This window comes from Amblyomma americanum, chromosome 8 (assembly GCF_052857255.1).
Source record: "Amblyomma americanum isolate KBUSLIRL-KWMA chromosome 8, ASM5285725v1, whole genome shotgun sequence".
Lineage (NCBI taxonomy): Eukaryota > Metazoa > Arthropoda > Arachnida > Ixodida > Ixodidae > Amblyomma > Amblyomma americanum.
In genome coordinates, this window is record NC_135504.1 from 66,937,502 (window position 1) to 66,946,365 (window position 8,864).

The 8,864-nt window shown below is 47.7% G+C and overlaps 1 protein-coding gene across 1 annotated transcript in view; it reads right to left on the reverse strand.

Annotated features, from left to right (window-relative positions):
* Positions 1 to 8,864, reverse strand: part of LOC144101845 (retinol dehydrogenase 13-like) — a 28,340-nt gene extending 19,476 nt beyond the window's left edge. Inside the window, exon 1 of the mRNA XM_077635066.1 lies at positions 8,760 to 8,864. The gene's annotated coding sequence lies outside the window, so the exon portion shown is untranslated. The remainder of the gene's footprint in view (positions 1 to 8,759) is intronic.

The window sequence follows — 8,864 nt, forward strand, 5'->3', positions numbered from 1 at the left end:
TCGCTGGAACGTTGCTGGAGCACAGCAGAGTCCGAAAGGGAGCACACGAAATTCATAGAGGCCGTCCGGGGTGACAAAGGCGGTTTTCTCCCGGTCCCTCTCATCAACTTCTATTTGCCAATATCCGCTGCGCAGATCTACCGAAGAAAAGTATTTTGCTTGGCGCAGTCTGTCGAGGGAATCATCTATACGAGGTAGCGGATAGACATCTTTTTTTGTTACGCTGTTAAGTTTTCTGTAATCCACACAGAAGCACAGCGTGCCATCCTTCTTTTTTACGAGAACGACAGGAGACGACCAGGGACTATTCGATGGCTGGATTATGCCGTCATTGAGCATCTCCTTCACTTGCGTTTGGATGGCCTCCCGCTCTCGGGGAGATACGCGATAAGGCTGTTGATGTATTGGGCGCGCGCCATCGTGCGTGACTATCCGATGCTTAGTGATGGGCGTCTGACGTACCTTAGACGACGAGGTAAAGCAGTCCTTAAACTGCAGCAACAATTCTTGCAATTGCTGCCTTTCTGCGGGCGGGAGGCCCTCGTTTATGTGAACGGCGCGTACTGCCTCTTCGTCAACTTCACCAGGCGTGTCTTCTAGGCATGCGAAACACTCAGCCACCTCTTGGACGGGGTCGACGTGGGCGATGACTGTGCCACCAAATAAATGGCGGTGTTCATTACTGAAATTGGTCACGAGGACTTCAGTGCGACCGTCAGATCGAAAGGCGAGCCCTCTTGCTACGCAAACACCCATGGTGAGCAAAAGAGAGACATTTGGCTCAACAACACGTTGTCCGCAATGTGGCGCGTCGCAAGTGACCCTAGCCAGAATACTCGCCCGTGGAGGCACCGTTACGGCATCGTCGGATATACGCAGTGCGGCTCTGCAATTCTCGGGGGCGGGTTTGGTGGCAGCGAGTTCAGTTGAAAATGTAACCAATCGATTTCGAAGGTCTATAGTCGCACCATTTTCTCGAAGAAAGTCGAGACCGAGAATGACGTCTCGTGAGCATTCAGGCAAAATGAGGAACGTTGCCACGAACGTGCATCCGCGCACCGTAATTCTTGCCGTACACATTCCGAGCGGCGTAACCACGTGGCCGCCAGCCGTACGTATCTGTGACCCTGCCCACGGCATCATAACTTTCTTCAGCACCTTAGCCATCCTACCGCTCATTATCGAGTAGTCCGCACCCGTATCCACTAGTGCGCCAACCTCCTTAGAGTCAATCAGCACGGGTATGCCAAGGGAGACCTTGGTCTTACCAGACCCAGTCGTCGGCGCCGTCTTCGTCGTCGTCGTCGTCGTCATCGGTATCGTGGTCGTCGATTCGGGAAGGGTCAGTCGGCGCGTTGGTGTAAGCTTTTCGGCAATACGGCGTTCGGCGGCCTCGCCTCCAAAGGTCGCCTGTTCTAGTTTTCCCGTTGCGGGCTCGAGGACCCACGCTGTGCACCAGGTCCATAACCGGACTGATGAGGCGACGGATGGCGAGGTGAGGGCGATCCGGGCGTTCTGCGCGGAGGAGGTGGTGAACCACGCCGGCGGGTGACGTATTCGTCAAACTCCTGAGGCTGTTCGGCATGCCGCGGACGGGGACTACCTGCAGACAAGCCTCGCAATCCCAGAGGCCGATATGGACACCGCCGGAAGATGTGACCAGCCTCGCCACAATGGTAACACAGGGGACGTCGGTCTGGCGCACGCCAAATGTCGGTCTTCCTCGGCGCCTGTCCTCGAGCTTGCCAGTAGGGAACCGGCTGCTCGGCGTGTACTGCGACTACCGAAGGGGCATACGGTGGCGCGCAGAGAACCGGCGCAGGACGGCGCAGCACGTCCGCATACGTCGCTGGCGGCCAAGCAGCTGGCTGTGGTGGCGGCTCTACTGGAGCGACGGGCGATCTGAGCGCCTGCTGAACTTCCTCCCGAATGGCGCTAGTCAGAGAGTCCACAGGAAAAATCCCCTGAAGTTTCTGCAGCTCCTCACGGACCACAGAACGCACGATGTCCCGAAGGGAGCTTGTATTGGCCCCCGAAGCAGCATCCAGGGGGTGTAGAGCCGAGATAGGGTTTAGCTGCCGGTCGTAGAAATTGTACCGTTGCTGGAGCGCCCTCTCCATGAGCACAGCCTCGGAGAGGAACTCGGCTACTGTTCTGGGCGGGCTTCGCACAAGACCGCAGAACAATTGCTCTTTCACGCCTCTCATCAGGTGTCTGAGCTTTTTCTCTTCCGTCATGGTCGGGTCCGCTCGGTTGCAGAGGCGCGTCACTTCCTCCACGTACATCGCTACGTTCTCGTTTGGTAGCTGAATGCGAGCGGTCAATTCACGCTCGGCCTGTTCACGGCGATCGCTGCTGGTGTAAGTCTCCAACAGCTGGCGACGAAAGTCCTGCCACGTCGTTAGACTCGTCTCGCGGTTTTCGTACCAGATCCGAGCGGCGTCTTCTAAGCTGAAGTAAACGTTCCGGATCTTAGCACTGTCGTCCCAGCCGTTGAAACGCGCAACGCGCTCGAACTGATCAAGCCAGTCTTGGGCGTCCTCCGAGTATCCGCCGTGAAAGGGCTTCGGGATCCGGGGATTTTGCAGGCTCACAAAAGAAGCAGGTATGAACGGGGCGCTGTCTGACCTTGCTGCCGTGGTCGTAGCCATGGGTGCGCTCTCTTGAGGCTGGAGTCCGAATTCTGGAGACAAGCCGCGGAGCCTGCGGCTGACACGATGGACGGGGGTTCGCACAAGAGGCACCGGGCTTGTGCTTAGGCTCTCCGAGGAAGGATGGAGCATCAGCCGAGAATACCCAAGCGACCTCCACCAGATGTCACAGGCCAGACGGAGAACAGTCGTAGACGTAGAGGGGGACCGCAGAACGGCCGAGGTTTTTAATCGCCCAGAACAGAGCCAGCTCGAGCGCGCCTCACGCGAACGCGACCACTTCGTCCTCGTCACGGCTTAGCGCGCAGGTAGCTCGAGCCAGGTCCGTGGCAATATCATTATAGATATTAGCAGAAATTCGTGACAAGTGCTTCTAGTTCCCTCGCCTGCCACCACGTAGCGTGTGGCTTTGAACATTCAAAAATAGCGGGCTGTCGTCATCCATGACGTGCGAATGAAAAAGAATGGCTGATTGGCTGTAGAACAATACGCGATAGGCGGCTTGGCTAGGCAGTGCCAGCTGGGCGCTTTCCGGAATTTCAGGCACGGCACGCACCCAGGTTTTGTTGCAAATCAGGAAATCGAAGAAAGGCAGGCCTTGAAAAGAAAGGCAATCAGGTAAATTCCGCGCCTTCAGTATGTGCAGCACTCTTGAGGCTCTTTTAGCAGCCATCAGCCGGTTATTTTATCACGGCAGGAGTTATAGAATTATTCAAGGGTTATATCGTGGTTCACACATGAAATTTGCTTTTCACACCTCTTCTTCAGAAGCAATTGTTACGCCACTAAATGCTTACTAGCGCTGAATTAAACGTGTACTAATGGAGATCCAGCTTTCTTTAATAGAAGCGTGAGCGTGGCGGTATTGAACAAAGGGTTTCCTCTTTATCAAAGTCATATCATATCATACAATGCTGTTACTTGCTCAGTTTGTCAAGCCAGACAGATATACCTCAGACACAACAGCCTGCCGCCAACCTTTTCGACGAATTGAAGTAATGTGAAGAGACAATTTGAGAAAGCAACGGGTGCTGTTACCTGAGTTTGCCCCCGTAACGATGACCGTTTTTCGGGACATGTCACGTGTTGATCTGCACCTGCCTACGGTGGCCATGCAGTAGAACTTCACAATCACCAAAAGGGCAACAACTGCCAGTGGCAGACACAACAGGTACCATGCTGACACCATGATGGCGGCTTGGCTTGCTCCTGCGATATATCGGTCCGGGCAGGAAGTCAAAACGCGCTTCGTTATGCAAGCTTGCGCAATTAGTGAATTGCAAAAGAAAGGATTGACTTCGGCTGCTTGATTTGGTTGCGTTTTGCTAATAGCGCGTGTAGGCATGGAGGCATGTGCAGACAAACCGAACGCTGAACACGTAAAGGAAAAAAGGCTATTCTGGTCAAAAATCTGTGTGGTCAAAAAATTTCAGCACAGAAATGTAAGTTATGATATAGCAATGAAAAAAACTTGCGTCAGCATAAATGTGCGCAGGCTGTCCATTGCACAACGGTTTGCGTGGTAGACGTGTCATAGGTTGTTCCGGCGACATCTTTCAAATACGCGAGGGAACCAACACGGCTCTAAATTATAACCGAGGGGACACTGTGCTAAGCTTGCCAATGGTGCGTTTTTAAGTAATCACCATTGAGCGATTAAGATCGCAAGAAGTTTGCAGACGCTGAATCGCGGCTGGGATATTTTAGTGCAGTTGCGCATTAAACAGGAAAGTAGATGAAATGGGATGGGGAAGCAAAAGTAACCAAAATAAAAGTTAAAACAGTAAAAAAAAACAGAAACCAAGGCACAACTGCACCAAAACTAAGACCCATAACACTGCAATCTTAATCGTGCAGGTATAGAATCGCTTGACGCTACAGCATCAGAGTTCACTTACTAACGCAAGTGTCACGCTCAAAATATATTGCCAATAGTAATCTGTCATGCTCCATTGTGCTGTTTCTTGTCAGCAAGGACTCGTACATTTTTTGCCACTATCGTGGGCAAAGGAAATACGTCGGCCAAGGACGCCGATGCCTAAACAAGACATTAAAAAGCGTAATTACGATGTAGCACTTGTCTCCATCTGAGGCCATATTGTAAAACACTACGCAGACCTCAAAAGTGAGCCCAACATCTGCGAATAAAATTATCATGACAGGCAGAAAATACGACTGACTGGCACGAGAATTAATTACAGGATTGCACTTAAGTCTGCTTAAGAGCGGAAATGCGAAGGCCTTTGTTTTTTACTCTCTTTGTCCCTCCATTTTTCATTCCTTAAGCTTTTATTACATTTTAATATTTTGGTACCTTTGATTTGTTTTTATTTTCTTTTATTTTGTTTCTTATTTCATTTTTATTGAAATTTGGTTACGTTATTAATTTTATTTATTTTTATTTTACTTTATAATTTCATTTTTATTTATTTTATTTCTTATTTTCTATTTTTTTCACTGTTTTTTTATCCACACATTCCCACAAAATATGCTTCACACGCAATAATTACTAATATAAACCAATTGAATTAATTCAATAATCACAAATCGTCAAACAAATTTCTCCCATTTCAAGAAATACTCACACACTAACTTACACAAACTTTTTCACATCTAACCATACAGGACGACAGGATCATGCCGACCAAATTTGCAGACACGTTTTGCGGACACTTTTTACTTAGGCGAAATAAACATATACAGCTTTCGCATTTTTAACTGAAGCGCATTTGATTGGCAGGCCACAAAGCAACTGTATCAGCGCGCTCTCTATAGGGCTGTCGCAGAGAGAAAAAGGTACATCGAATGTGAATGTTGACTCATTTCACTTATCTTTTTGTTTAAATCAAGAGTCAAAAACAAGCAGCCTAATTATACCACATATTTGTACAAATCTAGACATATGCCTAGCGTTAGCTCTATATTCCGAAAAGAATCGAGAAAGAGCTGTTCATACCCATCAATTCTGGATGAAAGCATTTTTGAGCGGGAAGCCGTTTATTCTTTCATACACTGTAAGATTTCACTTTAACAATCAATATATCCGCACATCACCCGACAGCAGTCTTGTATTTTTTGTTCAAGTTTTTCTATCCTCAAAAGCGTTCCTATTGGTTTTCTATGAGTCTTCACTGTTCGATGCGATCGCTGGAAACACTGGAAGAAATATTTTTCTATATATCGGAACAATGGATAATTACCATCAATATTTCCATAACATTATCCAACAATTTACCAATTTTCAAAATGTTTCCTGAGAAAGCTGGACTTGTGGAAGGAGAGCGATCTCAGTAGATGGAAGCTGGGTAGTTTGTTGAGTTTTGCTTTGCAAAGCATCGCATGGGCTATGAGAGACGCCATTGTCCACGGTTGCAGATTAATTTCGACAAGCTGGGACTCTTTAACGTGCACTGACATCGCACAGCCCGTGCACGTGCATGATGGAAAGGGTGTGCAAATTAGAGGCTCGTTATGACATATGTATTATGAACCCGACAGTCAGCGAAACAAAGTAAAGCATAAGTGAACGTGTTTTTTTAATTAAGCTATTCAGCAGCGAGAAATTAGCAGTAGGATCATTTTATGGCTGAAAGATAATTGATTAGATAGTGGATGGACCGCGTGAATCGTATGCGACAGACGCAAATATTTGGTTCGGGTCCCACTGAGGGCATGTAGATGCATTTTTTTCCATTTGCTAATCGATTAACATAAAACAATCACACTATACTAATTTTTCATTGGTCAACGCCACAAATAAAAAACATTCCCCTGCGCCTCCCTTGGCTTCGGTGGCTGTTGGCTTGCGTACTACTTTTGCCAACATGAGGCAGTGCGCACGGGAGAAATGTTCAAGATTATATTCTTTAAGAGGGACCAATCTTCCTTTTAATCAACACCTTGTTGCACTAGAGACCACTGCCGTACAATGAAGTTAACATGCCGTTGCCGCTTGCCTTAATGTAACACCACTCTGATATCGCTGCCTATCCCAAGAACTTTACAGTATCTCGAGTCTTCTAAACTGATTTCTTGACTTTCTATCTGTTACCTTCGTCTCTAGCCAGCTTGTCGACGGTTTTAAAAAAAAGCATCAAGTAAACGGTATTGAAAGGGTGCTGAAACTTTACTTTTTTTTTTTGATTTGTTTGCAATTTGGAGATCCCATCATAGTAGGGCGGATATGTATGCATCATTGCTTTGACATGTACTTTAACATGAAAACCTGAAACCTTAGCTGGACAAAACATGCCGGTTACATAGCCGGGATGGTCATCACTAGAACAGATGTTAATGACGCGTTTTAAAACATGGTTCCACTGACACGGAATTAACAGCATACAAAATGAAAGGTGCGACAAAATTTGAATATTTACCTGGCTCTAAGGAACATGCTAATGTTAGAAAGGGGAGAAGAACCGTACCTGTAAGCGCCCACGTGGAAGCTGTAAGCTGCTGTTGTGTGCGATGTTACGGGACTAGGCATTCTCTGAGCGCACACCAGTACACAAAGTGTACAGCGCTACCACATTTGCCTCGCTTTTCGCGAGAGAACATGCCCACAAGATACGCAGCTCGCCTTCTGAGCGGATCATTCAGAACATAGCGCTCCGCAACCTCACCCCGCCTGTTTTCAACTTTCCTATTGCTTCTCAGTGCGCATTTTAAATTCGAAAAATCAAGTTTGCGCACCGTCTAACATCGGGAACTCTAGGCAAATCAGGGTCCCGATCACTGGAATAATAAGTTCTTCAAAGATCAACACAAAAAAGCAGCAAAAAGAGGGGACACTGAGTGTTGTCCAGGGTGCGTATACTATCGCGATGGAAAGAAACACGAACGCCCCGCTGTTCGAATTTGTTTTCATCGGGGTTTTACCTGGGTGGCATCATAGACGATTCTAGCGTCTTTATGCTATCACCGAAGCAAAAGCGCGATGAAAACAAATTCTAACTGCGCAGCGTCTAGTCGCAGCGTGTAGTCGCAGCAATCGAGAATTGGATGCAGTACGACCATAGAACACTCGCTTCTATAATTAGGTACATTTGCTTTCCTCGAGTTCTTTATTGAAGTCTTCCTAACTGGGAGCGCTAAGACAGCGTTGCTAGGCAGACAACTTTTCCTGTTCCCTCGTTTACAACTTCTCCTAGAACTGCGCGAGAATAAAAAAAAACTGCCAAATTGCTTATGACGCACAAGCATACAAAGACAGAAAACAGTTAAAATCAGACTGACGTTTCAAAATTACAACTTTTAGACGCGCTACTTCGCTGCTAGCTGATAACTTTCATCCAGGAGGTCTTGACGCCATTGGATAGATTACTAAATACACTCAATAATCACACAAATTAGCTTGAAACAATGCCATCACAGCAGAGTGAACGGCTTTTCAACTGCTACGAGGGGTGAGTTGGTATCTCACATTCTCGGGAATATTTCCCCAGTCAAGTCAAGAGCCGGGCTGAGCATAGTCACCCAGAGCGAGGACTGCTTGTTTAGAGGAACTCATAACCAGAGAGTCAGGACAAATGCGCGACCGCGTGAGAGGCAAATCGGCTCCTGATGCAGTTCTACCTTGCAGGTAATCATGACTGCAAGTTAGGGGGAGGGGGGGGGGGGGCTGGGAAGTCAGTCCACTCCCTTCTTTAGTACTATGTATTTCTGACCCTGGAGCCGCTCAGCTTGACCTATTGCCGTTTACATGTGGCCAACCATCACCATTGGAATTCGGCACAACACCCGTCTAGTGCCGCTAAGCCTAGCGGCCTATGCAACTACAATGGCAGCTGCCAGGTCATTTTCTTTCTTTCTTCACTGATGACGTCAACGCGCTATTTTTGAATGCTCCAAGTGATGCTCTATGCGGTGGTAGCCAAGGGAACTTGAAGCGCATGTCCCGAATTGCTGGTAATGAAGCAAACAATCCAAGCATACCGATTCGACCCGACGTCATCAACTTCATCTAAACGCCCAGTCTGAAACCTTCTGTCACAGCGCTCTTTGCATCGACGCTATCTACGTACATCATCTCAAATGCGAGAAAAGGTACTATTTACTAATTTACGTCTTAACAAGGAAGCCTACAAGAAGGCAGGAATGAGTACGCACCTGTATACAGTCAATACAAACAGGCCAGCTGCCACTGCTGTAAGTGTTGGAATACGCGATGTTTTCAGACCGTACCGCATCGGATAATGCACAAGAATATACGCG